At 38.1% G+C, this 11,442-nt stretch overlaps 1 protein-coding gene across 13 annotated transcripts in view; it reads left to right on the top strand.

Moving 5' to 3' along the window:
* Positions 1-427: 427 nt before the first annotated feature.
* The window catches only part of PLAGL1 (PLAG1 like zinc finger 1), a 67,659-nt gene continuing 56,644 nt past the window's right edge, over positions 428-11,442 (top strand). For 12 of the 13 annotated variants that reach the window (XM_017517734.1, XM_017517739.1, XM_017517732.1 and 9 more), the window contains exons 1-2: positions 556-1,176; positions 4,419-4,474. The gene's annotated coding sequence lies outside the window, so the exon portion shown is untranslated. The other variant, XM_017517730.2, reaches the window with a different exon arrangement.

Here is an 11,442-nt window from a genome sequence, read left to right as displayed (position 1 = left end):
AGTGAATATCATATTCATTTAAAGATAGAATTAAGACAACATCTGGAAAAAAGTTGCAGAGCAATTGCAAATGTTCTCAGCTTTGTAATAGAAGTAATGGAAATTGAGAGGCGGGGGGTGAAAGCGGGTGGAGGTGCATGATGCTAATTAACCTCATCTTTCAGAGCTGTGAGCCTGTCTAAACTTGAAACATGTAGTGAACTCCTTACACCTCTCAACCTTTTTACGTTATGTTCATAGGCCTTTAAAAAGCTCGTCTTGCAGGGAAGAAAGCAAAAGAGATTCCCTTCTGTATTTTATGGAAATTCCAATAACATTAAAAAATTTGAAATTATATGAAGCAGACACAGTATGATCCCATAATCATAAAATTACTTGTGTCTCCCCTTTCTGCGTCTTCGTTTCTTCAGCTGCGCAACGGGTGTTTCTCCCAGCACTGCCGTGAGGATTACACGTATTTACCTGCGAAGTGCTCAGGACAGTGCGTGGCGCACGGTCAGTGCTCACGTTTGGGGCAGCCGCACTTGGGCGCCACCAGCACCGGGGTAAGTTAGTTTGGCCTATGGCCGCGTCCCCGCATCTGTGGCGTTTCTCGTGTGTGTGCCTGGGCTGGGGCGGCCCATCCTGGCAGAGACTCCGGCGGGCAGGCTCCGCCACGGCCCCGGGCTGGCTCGGGTCTACCTGCGCCAGCGCCGTACCTGGGCGACCTTGGCTCTGGTGACCCGGCCGGCCGGGCCTGTGGGTGCCGCTCTGCTCCCCCCGCGCCAGCCGCCGACCCCTGGCTCCCCCGCGGGGCCTCCTCCTGCCACGTGACGCCCCCGCGAGGGGCCCCAGCGCCCTCCTCAAGGCCGCGCCGTTCCGGCTCCCCGCCCCGCCTGCGCACGGCCTCCTCGTTGCAGCCATCCTCTTGGCTGCCGCGGGCGGCAAAGCCCACAGCATCTGCCATTTGTCATTCAGCCCGTTGGTACCGCCCCAAGCCTTGATTTAGACACGGCCGGGCGTGCTCTGGACTCACTCTCGCGGCGGGCGCTGGACAGACGGACTGGGCAGCCGAGCTCGCAGCCCAGCAGCAGCGGGGGGCCTTGGCGCGCGGGGCGCTTCCCCGGGTCCGTCATGGCCGCGGAGGCAGCGCGCTGGAACGGCCTCGCCTGAGCTCCGGGGGTCGTCGCCCGCAGGGTAGGTGGCCGGGTGCTCGCGGCCGCGGCGGGCGGGCAGGGGCGGCGGTGGCCGAGCGTTGCCGCGCGTTGCCGCGCGGCGCTGCGAGGACGGCTCTGGGCTCGCGGCCGCGAGGAGGGTGTGCCTTTGCCGCGCTGCCTACGTGTGGGTCCGGGCTCCGCGGGGCAGGGTACGGGACCCCGCAGATCGTCACCCGCAACCCAGAGCGTCCCACCGCGAGTCCCGCCGCCCCCCGGGCCGCCGCCGCCGGAGGGTTCGCGCGTGTCTGGTATGCGGTCCGTAGACCCGGTTCTTAACAACCTGGCGCTCTAGCCTCGCCAACGGGCCGGGAAAAAAAACAGAACGAGGAAAAGAAGCAAAAGTCTGTTGAAAGTAATAGTGGGACTAGACAGTAACTGTTTGCACTTTCGTCTATTATGGAAAATATGATTATTTTGATGCTCTAGTATTATCGACTGTAATCAGACATACTCTTAAAAGTATTTTAAAATGTGGGCTCCTAAACATTTCCTAGATCGGGACAGCAGATGATGCAACTTGCTTACTCTCCGCACTCAACTTTCAGGGCGGAGTGGGGGTTTCTACCTTTTACTGAATGTACTTCTGTATTTTGAATATTTTGTTTTCATAAAATGTGTTACTTTCATGTTTTAGGAAACCAATAAAAATCAAAAATAGAAACACCCAGCTTAGGTCCTCCTTCTTCCAGGAATCCTCTAACCCCTCCCTCCCAGGCAGGATCAGAGGCCCATCTCGGGTGCTTTCTGGGGCCTCACTGAGGTCCTGGGTCCCCTAAGTCCTCTCCCGTAGCCCTTCCACGTATTAACTCATCGGTCTCGCTGGGCCCAGAGGCTGCTTACTTAGCACATGGTAAGTGATTGATATTGTTTAATGACCGAGGGAAAAGATAAAATGTTCTCTGATGTTTCACGCTTTTCACTCTGAAGTTAAATAGTGGTAAATTTATATATGCTTAGATAAGAACATTTAACAGTTAAGGATCTGGAAAAGTTGACGACGTCCGATATCCATGTTTCCTGATCCAGCAGTCGCAAGTCTGGATGTTCTCCCTTTAGAACAATGTTTTTCAGAACTTGAAGTTCATTTTAATGGGTCGTAAAGTCATTTAAGTGGATGATCAGAATTTGTAAAACACAGACGGAGAATCGAACATCAGCGTCTCTAAGGTCATAGAGTGTTTTCTTTATGAATCTCTCCCCCTCTCCTCAGTTTCATGCATACACAAATGTGTGTCATGATGTAAAACGTCATTCTTTAGTATGAGTCATGGTCAAAAAAGTTTGAAAGCCACTGCCCTAGATACATTTTCATACATGCCCACAAACAGACGTGTACAAGAAGGTTGACTGCAAAACCAGAAAACTGGAAGCCGCCATCATGCCCACCTGAAGGAAAAAGATACATGATACACCACTCATAAAAAGGGCACACTGTACAGTGGCCAACGAAGTATTTTTGTGTTTCAACACAAATGCCTTTCAGTATTGAACCAAAAAAAAAAAAAAAGTTGCTGAAGAATGCGGTGTGATATCATCTATGTAAAATTTAGAACGTGGTGGAGCAAAGCTATTGTTTAGGAACGCACATACAGGCATTAAAAGAAAAAAAGTCAAGCTAATGGTCATCTCCTGGCGGCGAAGGAAGGTCAAGGGCTCAGAGATGCTTTATCGCCTGACCTGGGCAACAGTTACATGGGTGTTTACTTTGTAACTCTTTGTTAAATGATACACACTAGGTTAGAATGTCACATTTCCCCCAAATATTAAAATATGGGTGTTACAAAATGAAGCCTGAGGCTAGAGCTCTACGACTGTTATTCATATTTCCTGGCTTCTTTTTATAAAATTAAAAAAAAAAATCTTGCTCAGGGAGGTGTACAGAGGGAACTTGTCGGTAATGTTTTCTTTCATAAATTCCATGGTGGACATATCAGAATTTGTTAAATTAGTCTTTATATATTCTTATAACTTACTATATTTCAAAAAGTATTTAGAAGAAAATATCATTTGCTGTGTTTGCATTCTCAAAAGTCACATTTACATATTTTGTACACAACCGGAATATTTTATATAGTAATTTAAGCTAAAATCAAATTCTGTTGCGAAAAGTGAAACACTAAAAAGTATATTAAAAAATCACAGAACTTTACACACTTTCAGGGTTTTCAAATGCTAACATGTTGTATTTACCTCAATAATTTTTGTTCCTCCATTCTTCTAGGCCACATTCCTAGTGCTCAGTAGCCACATAAGACTTTTATATTTTATTATGTTATACATTTTACATTATACCATATTATACAACAATATTTCCATCACTGCAGAAATTTCTATTGGAAATCATTCTGACTATAAATATTTGTTGGTTATATACTTGCAGATAGTAAACTATGGACATTAATCTTTGTGCTTTTTGTCTTAAGATATTCTTCTCTACTATTAATGAAATATATTCTGAATATTTTTCTAAGATTTTTTGTTTTGTCCACATTTCGTTCTTTAAGTTACCTGAGATATGTACATGTTTAGATGTATATATTTTGTTTATGTTGTGAGATCGAGCTTAATTCATTTTCGGGTTCCCATGTGAAAAGCTAATTGTCTCAATATCAGTGATTAGCAGTGCCACTTCTGTCACTTACAGTACCCAGATATGCTTGGGCTTATTTCCAGGCTCTTTATCCTGGTTTATTCCTCATCTGAAAATACTGCAGATCTTCATTTACTATTGCTTTGTATGTAACACATTGTTCAGTTCTAAGAATTTAAAATGTTTTCATGTGATATTTTTTCTTCCCCTAAGAGATTTGTAGAAAGTAGTCTAGTTCCAATGTGGAAGGTTTTGTGAGTTATCCTTTTGTTACTGATTTCTCATTTGCACTGTAGTCAGCATACATGTCAATGCTACCAATTCTTTGAAATTCTAGAATTGCTTTATGGTTTTAACTGTTCCTTGTGCCATCAAGAATAATTTGTACTCAGAGACTTTTGGGGCAAGGTATATAGGTGTGCATATATGTGTAATATGTATACATACATACATACACTTTATATATAGATTATATGTATAATCTCACTATAGAGTTTACATAGAAATTAAATATATTCATATAAATTTATATATATAAATAAAATATGCTAAGGTTTATGTTTCATCAATTCAGGAAAATTTTATCTTTATTTCTTTGTTTTCACCCATTTTTGTTCTATTCTTTCCTTTAGGAGTTACAATTAGACTTCTGTTAGACTTCCTTACTCTATCACCCACATCTTTTAAGGTAGGTTTAATGTATTTAATATATATTTTTTATCCATGTTGAAGTCTAGATAATTGTTTTAGTTCTATATTCTGATCTTTGTATAATTCTCTTTTTTTCTTTAAATGAGCTATAATTTACGTACAACAACAAAAATAAAGTGTGTAGCTTGATGAAATTTACATATGTATTTACCTTTGTAATTACTACACGGATAAACATATAAAACATTTTCATTCCTTCTGCCCTTCCTATCAAAGGAGCTACTTGCTTTCCGTAGTCAACTATTGTCCTGATATCTGTGACCATGGATTATTTTCAAGTGTTCTCAAACTTCATGTAAATGGAGTCATACAGTTTATTATTTTGTTCATATTGTATTCATCCATGTTGTATATATGTGTATTTTTGTTTGTTTTTATTTTTGCTTTATATCAAGGATTGGCAAACTATGGCCTATGGGTCACTTCCAACCCAGTGCATGTTTTCGTGTATAAAATGTTATTGGGCTTGGTTCCATGCCTCCTGTCTATAATCCTAGCCACTCAAGAGCCTGAGGCAGGAGAATCTCTTGAGCTCAAGAGTTTGAGCTTACAGGGAACTATAATGACACAGCCCTGCAGCCTGGGTGACAGAGTGAGATGACCCCATCTTTAAAAAAGAAATTATTGGAACATAGCTATGCCCATTTGGCAGAGTTGAGTAGTTATTGCAGAGGCCATATGGCCCACAAAGCCTTAACTATTTACCACGTGATCATTTACAGAAAAAAATCTGTTGACCCCTGTTCTATAATATTGCATTATGTGTATATATAATACAAGCAATTTACTTATTCATTTTCTTGTCGGTTAACATTTGAGTTGTTTTCATTGTTGAGCTGTTAAGAATTAAATTGTGATGAATGTTCTTCAAACTTCCATTGGTAGACATATATCTCTCAGCTATATACCAAGGAGTTGAATTGATGATCTTTGATAGGTTGGTTGTGTTTCGATAAACATTAATAATGTTGAACATCATAAAATATCTCAATCGGCCATTTAGATTTGTTTTGTGACATGCTTATTAAAATATTTTGCCCATTTAAAAAAATTAGGTTATCTTTTTGGTAATGATTTTTAATTCCTAATCTAATCTGGATAGGAAACCTTTGTTGGGTACATGTTTGCAGGTATTTTCTACCCTGAAGTTTGCCCATTTATTCTCTTAATATTACCTTTTGAGGAGCAGAATTATTCCTTGAAGTTTGGTTTATCAGGATTTAGGAGTGGGCAAAAGGGGAAGGGAGTGGAAGTTAGTGCTTTTTTGCATCCTACCTATAAAATTTTCTTCCCACCCATGTTTTTGCCCACCCTCAAGGTTTTGAAGACATTTGCCTTTGTTTTCCTCCAGAAGCTTCACAGTTTTAGCTGTTGGGTCTGTGATTATCACCAGTTGATTTTATGTATGGTGTGAGGTAGGGATCAAGATTTATGTTCTATTCTATATGGACATTCATCTACTCTACACATTAATTGAAATAAAACACACCATTCTTTTCCCATTGAATTGCATTGGGACTTTGTTGAGAAATGAATGGTCATATATTTGGGTCTGTTTCTGGACTCTAATCTGTTCCACTTGGACTAATCATCCATTCTTTAATCACCTATACTTTTTTAATTACTGTAGTTTATGGTAAGTCTAGACATGGTACTGTAAACCCTCCAAATTTACAGTTCTAAAACAACTGTTTTGACTATTGAAGTGCTTTGCATTTCCATATAAATTTCAGGATGTGCTTGTCAATGTCCATTTAAAAAAAAGTCTTTCCATAATACAAATACAATACATTGCTCTGTATTTTTGGTGTAGAGGACTTACACATTGTTTAACTTATTTCTAGGCATTTAATGTTTTTGTGATGCTGTTGTAAGTGGTGGAGTTTTTTTCCCCCAGTTTTATTTTCCAAACATCTTGCTAGCGTAGGGAAATAAAATTGATTTTTATATATTGATCTTGTATTTTGTGCCTTTGCTAAATTTAATTATAATTCTGATAGTATACAGATTTGGGTTTTTGTTTGTCTGTTTTTTTAGAATGTGCTGTCATGTCATCTGAAAAAAAGTTTATGCTTTTACAATCTCTATTCTCTTTTTCTCCTTTTCTTGCCTTATTGCACTAGCTGGGACCTCTAGAACAATATTTAACAGTAACAGAAGTATTAACAATGGATAGCCTTACTTTTTCCTCATCTTAAGGGGAGAATACCTCAACATTTCACTATTACTGTACTTTTTTTTGTAGATCCTCTTTACCAGATTGAGGAAATTTTCTTCTGTTTCTAGTTAATTGAGAATTGCTTTCACAAATGAGTACTGAATTTTCAAATTCATTACATTCTGAAATAATTTTAGATTTACAAGAATTGCAAAGATAGTGTAGTGTTTTTGTATACCCTTCACCCAGTTTTCTCTCATGTTAACATCTTACATAACCCTTGTGAAGTACCAGAGTTAAGAAACTGGCATTGGCACAATAGTGTTAATGAAACTATAGACTTTATTCAGATTACCACAGTTTTCCTCTCTAATGTTCTTTTTTTATTTCAGGATCTAATCTATGCATCACATGGCATTTAGTTTTCATGTCTTCCTCGTTTACTCCAATCTGTGATGGTTTCTTAGTCTTTCATATATTGTCACTTTAGAAGAGTCGTGTGTTTTGTAAAATGCACCTCAGGCTGGACATGGTGGCTCATGCCGGTAATCCCAGCACTTTGGGAGGCCGAGGGCAGATCACGAGATCAAGAGATTGGGACCATCCTGGCCAACATAGTGAAACTTCGTCTCTACTAAAAATACAAAAATTAGCTGGACGTGGAAGTGCATGCCTGTAGTACCAGCTACTTGGGAAGCTGAGGCAGGAAAATCGCTTGAACTCGTGAGGCTGCAGTGAGTCGAGATCATGACACTGCATTCCAGCCTGGTGACAGAGTACGAGACTCCACCTCAAAAAAAAAAAAAAATGCACCTTAATTTGGATTTATCTGATGTTTTCTCAGAATTAGACTGAGATTATAGATTTTGAAAGAAGAATATTACAGAGCTGTTGTGCCCTTCCCATTGCATCACTTATGGCAGCATATGATGGCCACATCAACTGATGATGAGAACTTTGATCACATGGCAAGATGGGGTCTGCCAGGGTTTCTTACTGTCACATTACTTTTTTCCCTTTTCCATAGTCTATTTGTTAGAAGAAAGCCCACAGTCAAGAAAAGGGAAGGGTATCAAATAATTTGTGGACATATGTTAAAACCACAACAGTGATTAATATTTTGATGTACTACAAATATTCTATTTCTCTTTAACGTTTTGCCCAATAATTTTAGTGTTCAATGGATCTTGCCTGTAGCAATTATTATTGTGGTATTCTAATGGTGATTTTCCATTTTCTTTCTTGTTTCTACATTTATTAACAGGAATTCTTCTCTAAGTAAGATTGGTCCCTTTTCTCCCATTGACTTATTATTCAGTCAGTTATTTATATCCATGTATATTCATGGATGTTTATTTTAATCTTTGAGCTATAATCTATTATCATTTTTATATTTCTTAACCGTTCTGGCTTTGGCATTGGGACTTTTTTCAGGTTGGCTCTTTTGTCCGTTTGAAATATCCCCATTTAAAAAAAGTTAATTGTTTACCATTTCCTTACTGTCTGGCACTATGAGATGCTCCAGGCTTATTTAGTATTTTCTCTTCCTCAGCCTTAGAATCAGTCATTTCTCCAAAATGTCTTGATTCCTTTTATTGGAGGATGGTATTAGAAACCAAGATCTGTGTGCTTAGGTGTCCTTGCTGCTACTGAGCTGTTACTACTTCTTGGCCCTCTGGGAACAGAGCTAGTAATTATATGTATGTATACTGGATTTTTAATTTTGTCAAATGATTTTTCTGCATCTATTGAAATTATGACTTTTCTTAGTTTGATGGCATGAAAAATTACAAATATCTGACATTTTAAAGGATGTTTTCCCAGTATTCCTTAGAGCTTTGCAAGTATTACAAGGTTTTGTTTGTTTTAGAATATCTAGCTTTCCATAATGCCTGAACAAATCTTCCTAAGATAACTCTATAATGATTTTGATATGTCATAGGGCACAAGCCTTCTTTTTTCTTCTTAATGAGTTGGCTATTTTGGGACCTATTCTAGTCCATATGAGTTTTAGTACCTACTTATAAAGTTTCCCAAAATGTCCTGTTGGGATTTTTATAGAAATGGCTTTGAATTTATAGATTAATATGAGAAAAAAGAGCATATTTGCCACATTGCATTTTTTCATTTATCTCACATGCCCTTTTTGTGTCCTTCAATGATATGATATAAAGGACTTGTACATATTTTGTTACTCTATTTCTAGGTCCTGATGATTTTTGTTACTATTGTGAATAATTTCTCTTAGTTTCCTGTTTTCTAACCAGCTAGTTATTACTTCATAAATAATATTATATTTTTCACTTACATAACTAAATAATTTGCAAGAAATGATTTTTTTTCTTTTCCTTCTGATCTTCATATCTCTTACTCTTTTGCTTGTGTCTAATTTCACTGGCCAGGACCCCCAGTACAATGAAGAATAGCGGTGCTGATGATGGGCATTGTTTTGTTCCTGACTCCCTGAGAATACTTCTGTAGCACTGAAGCTTAGTATGATGTTGTTGCTGGATGTTTAAAGTTCTCTTCTCCTTCTAGTTCTTTCAGAGTTTTATATCATAAATTGTATTGTATTATTTTTTTTCTGAATCAACTGGACTCTGAGGCCAGATTGCTTGTATTCAATTCCTAGTTCTGCTCCTCTGCTGCCATGTAATATAATCTTGGGCAGTTACTTCTCTGTATTTCAGTTTTCTCATCTGTGAAATTTAGGTACAAGTATCTACCTAAAAGGTTGTTGAGAGAATTAAATGAGTTAATACATAAAAAGGGGTAAGAATTGTGCTTAGTCCTGGGAAGCACTCATTTTTTCTTCATTTCTTAGTGTTAGGTTATTTTAAATTATTGTAATAAGTAAATTAATTACTAAATCATCTTGTACTTTTAAGTAACCTTACACATATTTATTTACATGATTTGGATTTAATTTACTGTTTTAGTTTTTTTTTCATGTAATATTCATGAGTCATAAAGTGACTGTTTTTTTGTTATAGCAAAGGACATGATGAATGATGGATTCCTAGAACAACATTACACAGGAGTTAGCAACTGAGGTGGCAACATTCCCAACTTTCTGGAGCGATTTATATCTGAGTCTTTTGATAAGCTTACAGATAGAGAGAGCTCTTGTGTGAGCAAATTCAGAACTTGGCATGTATTGTGGAAAATGGCCGCTAAACAAAATGGAAAAGTGATTTTAGCTTTTCTTATGTGTTTCATATTACATCATTAATACATTGTATTATTTGTGTGTGGAGATTTCAGTATTTGGAATAGTTTGAAAGATTCATTCACCAGTGCTGTACTGAGCATTTTCTATGCCAGGCATTGTGTTTTGTTGGCTTAGGGGCATATCTTTGCTCTTCAGGAGCTTAGGGGTCAGTTAGGATCATCTTGAAGTTGAAGGAAGGGCTATTTGTATCATTCAGGGAAACTCAATGATCCTTTTTTTAAAAAAAGTTTTTGAACTTTCTCTTCTATTTGCATTCTGAAATACAGGAAAAAATATTTAAACTTTCTAATGTATTTCTTTTCTGTTTCTTTCACTCCCCTCAGCACCTTGGTTTAGGCCCTTGTCATCCTATGCTATTTTTCCCTATATTGACTTTTCTTCGCTTTGTATCATGTATACTGACCCCTGGGGTCAGTTCCCTGAAAAAAGCCCTTTAGTGGCATCCTAGTACTTATGAGGTTCTTGGCTTCTTAGCTTGACAGTGGTACTCTTTTGTCTGGTCCTAACTACTTCATTGGCCTCTTCTCTGATTTCTCAAAACTAATCCAGTGGTACAGGTGGTCCTGACCACTCAGCAGCCCCTAAAGGGTTCACTCTCCTGCCTTTGCAGCTGTGTTCTTATTTGTGCCATTTCCTCTGTCTTAAATTTTCTCCCCAATTAATTTTTAACAATTTTCCAGGCTCTATTCAGAGAATATTCACTCTACAACCCTACTAGCTAGATGGAAACCCTATAATTTATAACCTATAGCCCTTGTTAAATTCTTAGCTTTCATCACCAATCTTTTTATCTAAATGTCTTTTCCAGATGATCAGGTTCTTAGATAGGGTTCAAGTGCCTGACATGATACTTTGCATATAAAGAGCAATTGCTAAATAGCTATCACTAAAGTACCTACTATAATTGTGCTACAATTTTGCAAAGTAAGTATTATTATCTCTCTTAAATTGTGAAGAAACTTAGTATCAAAGAGATTAGGAAACTTGCCTAACACCATATAGTTAATAAGTGGCAAAACTGGTTTGTCTGAATCGAAGCCCTTGCTCGCTCTTCTATGCTGTACTGCCTTTATGCTAAAAATAAAGCAATAGTTAAATAAAATTACTGAACAGAAGCATTTATGATAAAACACACACTGAAAATGACATACACAATGAAAGCTTTGCTTTCACTGTCAGCATACTATGGAATCTTCACTTTGGTGACCATGATAGTCGCTGTGGACTAACTGGTGTACTCCTACTTTCTTTGGACTTTCCTTCTAAGTTTTTGTTGATTCTAATGAATAAAGTTTGAGTAATCTAATTTTAGCTTATTTGGGGGTAAGAAAAACAGTAAAGTTTAGCCACACTTTGCTTGGTGTTTTAAGTAGAAAATTTTACATTTGCCTAATAACCTTTGCTGGGCAATGGATAAGGTAAAAAGAGCCTACTTATCTTTCATAAAGTACTTTTTCTCTGCTTCTGTTGAGCTATAAAGTAGGTGGGAAGAAAAACATATGAAGACTGCCAGTCAAGTATATAGTTTGATGAGTTTATGTATATATATGTGTAC

This window comes from Cebus imitator, unplaced genomic scaffold (genome assembly GCF_001604975.1).
Source record: "Cebus imitator isolate Cc_AM_T3 unplaced genomic scaffold, Cebus_imitator-1.0 Scaffold642, whole genome shotgun sequence".
Classification (NCBI taxonomy): domain Eukaryota; kingdom Metazoa; phylum Chordata; class Mammalia; order Primates; family Cebidae; genus Cebus; species Cebus imitator.
The sequence above is the reverse complement of the archived record's forward strand: the minus strand, read 5'-3'. Positions and strand labels throughout refer to the sequence as shown.